The 13,022-nt window shown below is 38.5% G+C and overlaps 1 protein-coding gene across 1 annotated transcript in view; it reads left to right on the top strand.

Annotated features, from left to right (window-relative positions):
* Window positions 1-13,022, top strand: part of LOC149996168 (uncharacterized) — a 76,386-nt gene that overhangs the window by 62,537 nt on the left and 827 nt on the right. The window lies entirely within an intron of this gene.

Raw genomic sequence — 13,022 nt, 5'->3', positions numbered from 1 at the left:
AGAGCATTTTACCTCAAAAGGGCAGAGCATGTGCTCTCTTCAAGAGGGCATGGAACCAACATTATTTACAATAGCTAAGGTATGGAGGCAACCGAAGTTCCCATCAATTAAAAACTGAATATAGAAGAAGTGGTATATATGTACAATGGAATATTACCCAGCCATAAAAAGAATAAAATTTTACCACTTGAGACAGAATGGGTTCACCTAGAGGATATTATAAGCAGTAAGATAAGTCAGAGAGAGATAGATACAATATGATTTCACTTATATGTGGAATCTAAAGGACAGAATAAACAAACAAAATTAAAACAGACTCATGACATGGAGAGTGAATTGGTGATTGCCAAAGGGAGAGGCTTTGGGGGACTGCATGACAGAGGTGAAGGAATTAAGAAGTACAAATTGGTAGTTACAAAACAGTCATAAAGGTGTAAGTAAAGCAAAGAGTATGTAGTCAATAATATTGTGGTAACTATATATGGTGCCAGTTGTTGTACTAGAAATGTTGAGGGGGACACTATTTAAAGTACTGCCAAACTTTAGGTCTCTAATGTCTCCCATCTTGAACAACTCAGTTCTCAACCAAGTTTTTCACAGAAAAATGTCTTAACCTGACAACACTTTCATGCTGAAAATGTATTGCTAATGGGAAAAAAAAGTTGGTTTTCAAACAAATTTCTTTCTAAACAGCCTTCCAGAATGAATTAAATTCAAGAACCAAGTTTTCACTGTATATGGAAACCAAATAAACAGTACACCTGAAACCAATACAAAATAAAATTAAAAGAAAAAAAGTCATTCTTTTTTATGAATGAGTAATATTCCATTGTAGATATGTACCACTTCTCTATCCAATCATCCATTGACAGACACTTAGGTTGCTTCCATATCTTAGTTCTTATAAAAAATGCTGCAGTGAACATATGGATGTATGTATCTTTTTGAATTAGCATTTTATATTTTTTGGATAAATAGCCACAAGTGCAATTGCTGAGTCATAAGGTATTTCTAGTCTTTTTTTTTCTTTTTTCTTTTTTCTTTTCTTTGTTTTTTCTTGAGAAACCTCCATACTGTTTTCCATAATGGCTGCACCAATTCACAATCCTACCAACTGTGCAGGAGGCTTCCTTTTTCTCCACTTTTTCATCAACACTTCTTGTTTATTGTTTTGTTGATGACTGCCATTCTGACAGGTGTGAGGTGATATTTCATTATGGCTTGGATTTCCATTTCTCTGATGTTAAGTTGAGCATCTTTTTATAAGATTACTGGCCATCTGTATATCCTTTTTTGAGAGATGTCTATACAGAGCCTCTGCCCATTTTTAAACCAGATTACTTGTAGGGTTTTTTAATTCATTTTTATTTTATTATTATTATTATTATTATTTTTGTATGAAGCTGTATGAGTTCTTCATAAATTTTGGCTATTGATCCTTTAATCTGATATATCATTGGTGAATATCTTCTTCCATTTACTAGGTTTTCTTTTCATTTTCTTGACTTTCTTTGCTGTGTAAAGCCTTTTTAGTTTGATGAAGTCTCATTTGTTTATTTTTACTTTGTTTTTCTTACTTAAGGAGATAATCTGAAAAAAATATTACTAAGAGCAATGTCAGAGAGTTTACTTCCTAGAGTTTTATGGTTTCTTAATTTATATTTAAGTCTTTTATCTGTTTTAAGTTTATTCTTGTAGATGATGTAAGAAAGTGATCTACTTTCATTTGTTTTGCATCTATCTGTCCAGTTTTCCCAAAGCCATTTATTGAAGATACTGTCTTTATTCCATTGTATATTCCTGCCTCCTTTGTCATAGATTAATTGATCATATAAGCAGGGTTATATTCCTGAGCTCTATTCTGTTCCATTGATCCATATGTCTGGTTTTATGCTAGTATCATGCTGCTTTTATTACTATAGTCTTGGTATTATAGTTTGATATCAGATAGCATGATAACTCCAACTTTCTTCTTCTCCACATAGCTGTAGTTATGCAGAATCTTTGTGTTTTCATATAAATTTTAGAATTATTTGTTCTAGTTCCATGAAAAATACAATTGACATTTTGATAGGATTGCACTAAATTTAGATAGCTTTGGGTAGTATGAACATTTTGGCTATGTTAACTTTTTCCCATCCGTGAACATGGTATATGCTTCCCGTTATTGTATCTTCTATTTCTTTCTTCAATGTTTTAATTTTCCAAATTTTTATATCCTTCATTAAATTTATTCTTAGGTATTTTTTATGCAACTGAAAATTAGATTATTTTCTCAATTTCTCTTTCTGATAGTTTGTTAATTGGTATATAAAATACTGCCAATTTCTGAATTTTAGTTTTGTATCCTGGTGCTTTCTTAAATTTATTTATTATTTCTAATAAGGTTTTCTTGGACTCTTTAGAGTTCTCTATAGTTAGTGTATGTTATCTACAAATAATGAGAGTTTTATTTTCCCCCCTCCAATCTGAATGCCTTTTCTTTCTTTATTTATTTATTTATTTATTTTTTGTATGATTGCTATGGGTAGGACTTCCAATACTACATTGAATAAATGTAGTAAAATTGGATATCTTTGCCTTGTTCCTGATTTTAAGTAAAATGCTTTTAGCTTTTTCCTGTTGAGTATAATGTTAGCTGTGGGTTTGTCATATGTGGCCTTTATTATGGCCTATTCTCAGCTTGCTGAGCTTTTATCATAAATAGATGCTGGATTTTTTTAAATGCTTTTTATACTTCAACTGGTATTATTATATGATTCTAATCCTTCATTTTGTTTATGGGGTGTATCATGTTAAGTGATTTGAGCATATTAAACCAACCTTGTGTCCAAGGAATAAATTTGACTCGATCATGGTGTAAGACCTTTTGAATGTATTATTGTTGAATTTAGTTTTGCTAATATTTTGTTGAGATTTTTTGCATCTATGTTTATCAGATATTGGCTTATAATTTTTTTGTAATGCCTTTGTCTGGTTTTGGAATCAAGGTAAAGCTGGTCCTGTAAAATGAGCTTCTGAGTCTTTCCGCTTCTTCAATTGTTTGGAATAGTTTGAGAAGTATATGTGTTCAATCTCCTTTATTTATTTATTATTTTTTAATTAAAAAGAATTTTTTTCTATTACAGTTGTCCCAAATTTTCCCCTGTTGCTATCCACTGCCTCAGACCCCCTCCCACAGTCAATCCCTGCCCTGTTGTCCATGTCCATAAGTCATTTATACTAGTTCCATGACTATACCCTTCCCCTTCTTTTCTTCTTCCACCCTCTCCCAACCCCGCTGGTCATTGTTTGTCTGTTTCTTGTTTTCATGCTTCTGGTTCTATTTTGTCTGTTAGTTTGTTTTGTTCATTAGGTTCCTGTTATAGGTGAGATCATATGGTGTTTGTCTTTCACCAACTGTCTTATTTCACTAAGCATAATACTCTCCATTTCCATCTATACTGTCAAAAAATGTAGGAGTCCCTTCTATCTTTCTGCTGCATAGTATTTCATTGTGTAAATGTATCACAGTTTTTTGATTCACCAATGAGTACTTAAGGCTGTTACCAGCACTTGGCTATTGTAAATAACACTGCTATGAACATATGAGTACATAGGTTATTTTGAGCAAAGATTTATCAAAGTGGAGACAGAATAAGGTATTTTAAGAATGGAAAGAAGAATGTGAGATGACTGACCAAAAAAATGCTTTCAGAGACTGGAAAGAGCAGAAATAGTAAGAATGCAGAGTGGAAACAAGTTGTAGCAAGAGAGAAGATAGAATTTAAAACAAAAATAAGAATAAGAAATAAGATGGTAAAGGAGTAAAAGAAGGGAGGAGTGAAATATGAGATTTGAAATAAACTATAATATAAAAACTAGTGACTTAATAAGCACAAACTTGATGGACAAGATATGAATGTTAAAAAGTTTTGCAGTAGAGAAAATGACTGAAATTGTAAAGACTGCAATGGAGTTCATCTCAGTAGTATCTAGTTTTTATCAACTTCTTCTCTTTTGGGGCCCACCCCTGGTTAAGTCAAATTGTGTCCCAGTCTGGGCCTAGGCAATCTGTTCAAGACTCCCAGCAATCCACAGTCTGTGGCTGTCTCCTTCAGCTGTTTATCTAGTAAATCTGTAATCAGCAGTCAAGCTTAAGAACTGCAGGGTGGGGTAGAGTAAGTCCTGGGGGTAGAACTTTGCTTCCCCTCAGGCTGATTCCACTTGGAGGGGACCGGTCTGCCTGAGCAAGATGGCCCTTCCAGTATGTGGAATGAGTCAGCATGGGGATCCTATCAGCTGCTCCCTCAGTTATTTCCCCAAAGCCACACCCCCCAAACTCTCAAGCATTTCTAGCCCACCCTGCCCTCCCTCTGCCAGAGTTGAGGGTGAGTGGCTGCAAATTAGATTTTGTGTGTTGACCCTTTAAAAGGCTTTCTGCATCTCCAGCTGTCCCTACCTGGCAGGCAGAAACTCTGCAGCTTTTCACTGCTGGATGCTATATAGGTTCCTCTCAGCTCTGATGCTGTAGGCTTGGGAGTCCAACTTGGGATTTAGATCCCACACTTTCAGGGATACACTTCCAGCCACCGTTAAATTTCTCTGGATCTTTAGCTGTCACCCATGGGAGCCCAGCCAGTCCTCTCATTTCTCTTTGCAGTGTCATACTACCAGCTACCTACAGTTTGTAACTGTCTCCTTTGGTTGTTAATCTAGTCAATCTGTAATCAGCAGTCAGGCTTAAGAATAGCAGGGTGGGGCAGAGTAATTCCTGGGGGTGGGGCTATTGCTTCCTCTCAGGCTGATGCCACTTGGAGGTGACTTCTCTGCCTGAACAAGATTGCTCCTGCAGTATGGGGGATGAATCAGCACGAGGATCCCATCGGCTGCTCCCTCATATCTCTCCCTAAAGCCACTGCCCCCAAGCTCTCCTCAAGTCCTCTAATCCACTCTTCCCTTCCTCTGCCAAAACCCAAAGTAAATGAGTGCCAATGAATTTATTTGCATTGGCCCTTTAAGAAGCTCTCTGTGACTCCAGCCATCTCTTTCTGGCAGACAGAAACACCACTGCTTTTCGCAGCTGAATTTTATCTGGGTTCTTCTGTCTCTGATGCTCTAGGCTGGGGAGCCCATCTTGAGATTTAGACCCTACATTTTTCAGTGGAAATGCTCTGGTCACTGAAATATTTCTCTGGACCTTCAGCTGCCACCCATGGGATCCAGGCCAGCCCTTTCACGTCTTCTCTGCACTCCATACCAGACACATTGTGATAAAGCGGTTTCTTCTGTCTGTTGGTGGTTATAAGGCTTCTCTCCAGCTCTTGTTCAGTTGGTTATTCTGGGACGACTTCTCCGCAATTAATTTGTAATTCCATATTGGACCTGGGAGCATGTTAGTGTAGCTTCCATTTACTCCTCTGACATCTTGTATCTCTCCCATTCTTCTTTAAATGTTTGGTAAAATTCACCTGTGAAACCATTTTATCCAGGACTTTTGTTTGCTGGGAGGTATTCTTTTTTTATTATTACTAATTTGATTTTGCTAGCAGTTATTGTACTGTTCAGATATTTCTGTTTCTACTTGGAATGCTGTGTTTCTAGGAATTCATTCATTTCTTCCAAATTGTCCAATTTGTTGGCATATAATTCTTTGTGTGATAGTATTTTCTTACCATCTTTTGCATTCCTGTGTTGTCAGTTGTCATTTATCCTCTTTAATTTCTCATTTTATTTATTTGGGCCCTCTATTTTTCTCTTGATCAGTCTGGTTAAATGTTTATCAATTTTGTTTGTCTTTTTAAAGAGTCAGCTCATGCTATCATAATTTTTTGTAAGCTCTGACTGTCTTGTTCTCCTGTGATTTTTGCATGATGACCATGGTACTTTCCCTAAAAGTTTCACCTAGTTAATGAAGATTTAGATTTGGCCTCCACCTTTGCCTATAGGCTGGACTCAACACAGGGACAATGGTGGCCCTCAACTCTGAAGTCACATAATTCAGCCCCTTCCCAAATATCTCTGACATCTTTCAAGCTGTCAATATCTTCATTGGAGCTTATAGTGCATGTCCATGATCTAGGGAGTCTGTGTGCAGGCCATTTAAGAGGATGCCTTGGTTTTCATCAGTCTTCATTTCACTAGGACAGCATCCCTGCAGATTTTCACAGCAATCTGTCTTGAGGACTCCACTTCCAGTACTGGAGCTCTGTGCTGGGGCACCCTGTATAAGGCTTGCTCTTGCTCCCAAGGGGGGACCTCGGCAGCCAAGATTCTTTTGGATTCTCAATAGCCACATATAGGTCTGGGACCAATGTGTTTCATATCTCCGCTGCTGCTACCAGTCTCCATGTGGTTTATTCTTTCTATCCTTATTTATACAAGCTTTGTTGAGCTAATCTTCAGATAGTTCACCAGGCTTATTGTTCTGTAATTTGGTTGTGGTCATTAGAGGAGGTGAGCACAGTGTTTATCTACTCCACCAACTTGAATGGAACCTCAATATTTAATGTTGATATGATATTTTGTACATAAGTGTTTTTGTGGAACATAAGTGAGTCCAGTTTCAAGCTAATTCACCATCTTGCCCTCTGAGTAAACTTGAAGCCTAACCCTCACCCTTTCCCCTGTACGTACTTAAGAATATATACAGACCAGGCCTCTGCTGCATCGCACCAAAAGGGGCCGCTGCTGACGAGCTCATTGGCTGGGATCTGCTTGGAAATTTCCCCCTGCCACGGGTGCCCTGGACAACATATTCCTGGAGGGAATCAGCAAGGTTTGGTTGAAACAGCCAGAGGTGTGGGAAGACAGAAAACAGCCTGGACTGTGAGAAACTGTGTGAATTGAGACTTGGTAGGGACCCTCTGGGCTGGCAACCCAGTGCCTGGGGGCCCCCACATCAAAGCTCCACCAAACAAAAACACAGAACTGAGCCACAGAGAGGAGCCCACATTGGAAAGCTGCGGCAGAACCGCAGACTTGGTGGGGACCCCAGGCAGGCAACACTGCGCCTGCACGCATGCACACACCAAGGCTCTACCAAACAAAAATGCAGAACTGAGCCATAAAGAGGGACCCATATGGGAAAGCTGTGGCAGCACCCCAGGCTGGGTAGGGACCCCATGCAGGCAACTCTGTGCATGCACTTGCACACCAAGGCTCTGCCAGGCAGAGATGAGGGGCCAGTGCTGCAACTTGGAGGCAACAGATTTTTTGGAGGAGTAGAGACAGGACCCGAGGCTGGGTAGGAACTATGGGCATGGCCATTTGCTAGCCAGCAGAGTAGTGTTGCTAGACAAGCCTGACTAGTGCTGGAGGGTGCTACAGATCCAATGGGGGGAGGCCCAACTCAGTGCAGCTCACAGCAGAGAGCGGCAGCAGGCACATGAATAAGAGAATAACAGCCTCACAGTCCAGCTAGATCTCCTCACAGACAGGTAGTCAGAAAAGAAGATTGAAACCCATGGAATTTTGACCAGGATAGGATCCAGGAAAAGAAGACAGCACCCAAAGTTTATTCTGGGGGAAAGCTCTTTCTTTAATCTGTTTCTTACCTTCTCTCCCTCTTATTTTCTTATTTAATTTTTTTGTTTGTCTGTTTTGTTTATACTCTCTCTCACAAAAATATATAACATATAACTGCTATATAAACCTAATACTATACACTTCCACTTTTTCACTTCATTCTGCATTCTTCCCTCCTTTTTTCAACATACAATGTAAATATTACTTACTGTATTGCATAGCCTTGAACCTACTTGCTACTATTATTATTCTACCATCTTCTCTCTCAAAAATTATCTTACTTTCAGTTATCCAACTCTTATCTGTTTTTTATTTAATATAATAGTCTCAACGTCTTTACATCTATATTAATAGTGGCTCATTTGCTGCTGACAGTGTGATTGTGGGTGAGGGATATTTTTCAGAGTGTGGTTTTCTTGCCTGGGTTGTGTGTTTATGTTTGAACAGCATCTCCACAAAATAACTCAAGATGTGGTGGGTTGAGTGACTCTCAATCAACTAGCCAGAGAAAAGGTTCCACCAAAGAGTTACTGAAATACAACCAGACAGCTTAAACAGAGGGTATGAATGTCATCTCAAGAGCATCAAGCTCAGGAGATCAAAGAGACTGCATCACTGAATCCCCGAAGTCTCCTATACAGAATCTCATACCATGAGGGTGGGAAATTAAAGCAGACAAATATAAGAAACAAAAACAAAACAAGAAGAGGCATCTATGGGGAGACAGAGAAACTACCTCCCAATGAAAGGAAAAGAGGAATACCCAGAAAGAGTGCTAGATGAAACAGAGGTAAGCAAACTAACAGATATGGAATTGAAAAGACGGGTTATAAGGAAGCTCAATGAACTTGACAAACTCAGAGAAAACTACAATGAACTCCAGGGGAAATACAAAGAACTCCAGGGAAGCAACAAGGAACTTACTGAGAACAACACCAGCATAAAAAAGGACATAGAAATTATAAATAAGAACGAGGAAGAAATGAAGAATACAATTTCTGAACTGAAGAACACAGTAGAAGCAATCAAAAGCAGGCTAAATTAAGCAGAGGGCCAGATTGGTGAGTTAGAGAACAACGTAGGAAAAAATTCCCAGACAATACAAAAAAATGAAAAAAGATTTAAAAAGAATGAAAAGGGTTTAAGAGAACTGCAGGACAACATGAAATGAGACAATACCCATGTTATAGGGATACAATAAGGAGAAGAAGAGGAGCATGAAATAGAAACCTGATTGAAAAAGTAATGACAGAAAATTTTCTAACTAGATGACAGAAAAAGTCATGCAAGTCCAGGAAGCACAGAGGGTCCCAATGAAGATGAACCTCAAAAGGCGCACTCCAAGGCACATCATAATTACAATGGCAAAATTCAAAAAATAAGAGAGAATCCTAAAGGCAGAAAGAGAAAAAAGCAAATAACTTACAAGGGAGCTCTGAAAAGACTATCAACTGATTTCTCAACAGAAACACTACAAACGAGAAGGAAATGGCAAAAAATATTTCAAGCAGTGAAAAACAAAGGCCTACAACCAAGACTACTCTACCTAGCAAGGCTATCTTTCAAAACATAAGGTAAAATAGGAGTTTCCCAGACCAATGAAGACAAAAATAATATATCTCCACCAAACCAGCATTGCAAGAGATGATAAAGAATACTTTAAGAAAAAGAAAAAAAAGAGAGAGGGGGAGAGGAGCACAAGTACAAAAGGAAATGAATAAATGCCTGTCAATAATAACCTTAAATGTAAATGGATTAAATGCTCCAATCAGAAAACATATGGTAGACTTCCGGCCAAGATGGAGAAGTAGACAGACACGCTATGTCTCCCTCCACAACTAAAAAGAAATACAACTACCTCAAAACTAGAAACAACCAGAAGTTCCAGAAAATCAAACTGCATATAGAAGTTCAGCAAACAAAGATATAAATAAGAAATACTCATCCAGACAGGTAGGAGGGGCGGAGCCAGGGTAAAGAGAACACAGTGTGGTGGTTGCAGCAGTAGTGGCAGCGACAGGCCAGCTGAAAGCGCAATCACACGTTTTAAAAAGTCAGCTGGGAAACCTGGAGACCGTTTTCAGCTCCTCACCAAATTCCTCAGCTCCCTGTCCCAGCACCACGGAAAATCAAGCCTCGTTCCTTCTGACTGTGCAGACCAGTGGGGGTTGGTGGAGGCAGAAACTGCCAGTGTCACCAGAGTACGCTTGTTTAAAGGGACCCCATGGTCCTAGGACATCTGCAGACCCACACACTCTGGAAATGATGGCCAGGGCAGCAGCTAGAGGGACACTAGTTTGTTGTGGAAGTGGGAGAGTTGTCTGGAAAAGGGGTGAGGGCTGGGCAGGCAGAATTATCTCCACTCAGACCCCTACCCCACATACAGTGCCACAATGTGGTGAAACAGGTCGCCCTGTACTGACGAGTCCCTAAGGCTCCACCCCTTACAACATAACAGGAGTGACAGCCCTACCTGGGATGTGGAGACCAACAAACACAGGAGCCTGTCAAGATGAGGAGACAGAGAAGTATGGCCCAAAAGGGGAAATAGATCACGGTTCCAGTGGGAGAACTAAGCGGTAAAGAGATAGCCAACCTAACAGACGCAGAATTCAAAAAACTAGTGATAAAGATGCTCACGGGCTTGACAGATATGCTTAAGTATGGCAAATGCATAAGAGGAGAAATGAAGGCTATGCTAAGTGAAACAAACAAAAAAAAATCCACACAAAACCAATGGTGAAGGGAAGGAGACCTGGGTTCAAATTAATAACTGGGAACATGAGGAAGAATAAAACAGTCAACCAGTGCAAAATAAGAAAGCAAGAATTGAAAAAAATGAGAAAAACTTCACAAATTTTGTGAAGGATATGGACATACAGGTCCAGGAAGTACGGAGGGTCCCGGGAGAGCTGGACCCACAGGGGACACATCATGATTGAGATGCCAAAGGTGAAAAATAAAGACAGAGTCATGGGGGCAGGAAGAGAGAGGCAGAGAGTTGCCTACAGGGGAGTGCCTATAGGACTGTCAGCTGATTTCTCAGAGACACTTTGCAAGCAGGAATTGACTGGCAAGCAGTATTCAATGTGATGAAAGGCAACCTGCAACCAGGACTACTCTATCCAGCAAGGCTATCATTTGGAATGGAAGGGCAGATGAAGTGCTTCCCAGACAAGGTGAAGCTAAAGGAGTTCATCATCACCAAGCCATTATTATATGAAATGTCAAAGAGATTTACTTAAGAAAAATATCAAAACTATGAACACTAAAATGACAACAAAATCACAACTAACAACAACTGAATCTAAAAATAAAAAGAAAATCTAACTAAGCGAACCAGAACAGGAACAAAATCATAGGTATGGGGATCATTTGGAGAGTTATCAGCTGGGAGGGGTGAGGAGGAGAAATGGGAAAATGGTGCAGGGACTAAGAAACATAATCGGTTTGTACAAAATAGACAGGGGGGTGTTAAGAATAATATAGGAAAGGGTGAGGCCGAAGATCTTACATGCATGACCCATGGACATAAAATAAGGTGGGTGGGATTGCTGGGGGAAGGGTGATACTGAGCAGAAGGGAGCAAAAGGGAAAAAAATGGGACTACTATAACAACATAATTATTAAAATATACTTTAAAAAGCATAGCATAGCAGAATGGAATGAAAACATGAACTACATATTTGCTATCTACAAGAGACACACATCAAAACAAAAGATTTACGTAGAATGAAAGTGAAGGGATGGAAAAAAGTATTCCAAGCACATGGACATGGAAAAAAAGCTGGGGTAGCTATACTTATATCAGACAAAACAGATTTCACAGCAAGGGCCATAAAAAGAGACAAAAAAGAACATTTCATAATATTTAAAGGAACAAACCATCAGAAAGATATAACCCTTGTAAACATATATGAACCCAACATAGGAGCACCCAGATTTATAAAAAAAATCTTAAAGGAGTGCAAGAAGAATATCAAGAGAAACACATTCATAGTAGGAGACTTTAACACCCCATTGTCAACAATGGACAGATCTTAAAAGCAAAAAAACACCAAGGATATTAATGTATTGAACAACAGTCTAGATCAAATGGACTTTGTTGATATATATAGAACTTTTTACCCCAAAGAAGCAAAATACGCATTCTTTTCAAGTGCACATGGAACATTTTCAAAGATAGACCACATGGTAGGACACAAAAAAGACCACAAGGCCTTGAAACTAAAAATCCACCTCAAGGGAAAAGCTCAAAAACATTCAAACTCATGGAGAATGAATAACATGATATTAAATAATGAATGGGTTAACAATGACATCAAGGAAGAAATGAAGAAGTTTCTGGAAACAAATGAAAATGAACACACAACAGCCCAAAACCTATGGGACACAGCAAAAGCAGTCTTGGGAAGAAAGTTCATAGCAATACAGGCCTACCTAAAAAGGATAGAAGAATCTCAAATAAAAAATCTGTCCATTAATCTACAAGAACTAAAATAACAACAACCAACAAAGCCCAGAGAGATTAGAGGGAAGGAAATCATCAGGATCAGAGCAGAATTAAATGACCTAGAGACTAAACAAACAATTCAAAAGATCAACAATACCAACAGGCCTTTAGCAAGATTCATAAAGACAAAAATTGAGAAGACCTAAATAACGTACCTCAGAAAAGAAAGAGGAGAAATCACAACTGATAGTATAGAAATAAAAAGAATTGTAAGAAATTACTTCAAATAACTGTATGGCAAGAAACATGATAAACTAGATGAAACGCAAAAATTTCTAGAAACATATAACCTTACAAAACTGAATCAAGAAGAAGCAGAGAGTGTGACCAGACCGATAAGAAAGAGTGAAATTGAAACATTAATAAAAAAAACTCCTGGCACACATGAGCCCTGGACTGGATGGCTTCACAGCCGAAATTCACAAAACATTTAGGAAAGAACTACTGCCTACCGTTCTCAAACTATTCCAAAAAATCCAAGAAGAGGGAAGACTTCCAAACTCTTGCTACAAAGCAAGTATTACCCTAATTCCAAAACCAGGCGAAGACACAACAAAGAAAAAAAAAATACAGGCCAATATCGCTGATGAACATAGATACTAAAATCCTCATCAAAATATTGGAATACTGGATCCAGCAACACATTAAAAAAATTATACACCACAATCAAGTGGGATTCATCCCAGAGATGCAAGGATAGTTATATATTTGTAAATCAACAAATATCATATACCACATAAAGAAATGAAATACAAAAATCACATGGTCATATCAATAGATGCAGAAAAAGCATTTGATAAAATAAAACACCCATTTATGATAAAAACATTCAGAAAAATAGGAAGAGAGGGAGCATACCTCAACATAATTTTATTATGAGAAACCTGAAATCATATATGAGAAACCTGAAGCCAACATCATACTCAATGGACAAAAACTGAAATCATTCCCCCTAAAATAAGGAACAAGACAAGGATGTTCACTCTCTCCACTCCTATTCAAC

The sequence above is a fragment of the Furipterus horrens genome, unplaced genomic scaffold (assembly GCF_987537825.1).
Source record: "Furipterus horrens unplaced genomic scaffold, mFurHor1.1.pri manual_scaffold_12, whole genome shotgun sequence".
In the NCBI taxonomy this organism is placed as follows: domain Eukaryota; kingdom Metazoa; phylum Chordata; class Mammalia; order Chiroptera; family Furipteridae; genus Furipterus; species Furipterus horrens.
The sequence above is the reverse complement of the archived record's forward strand: the minus strand, read 5'-3'. Positions and strand labels throughout refer to the sequence as shown.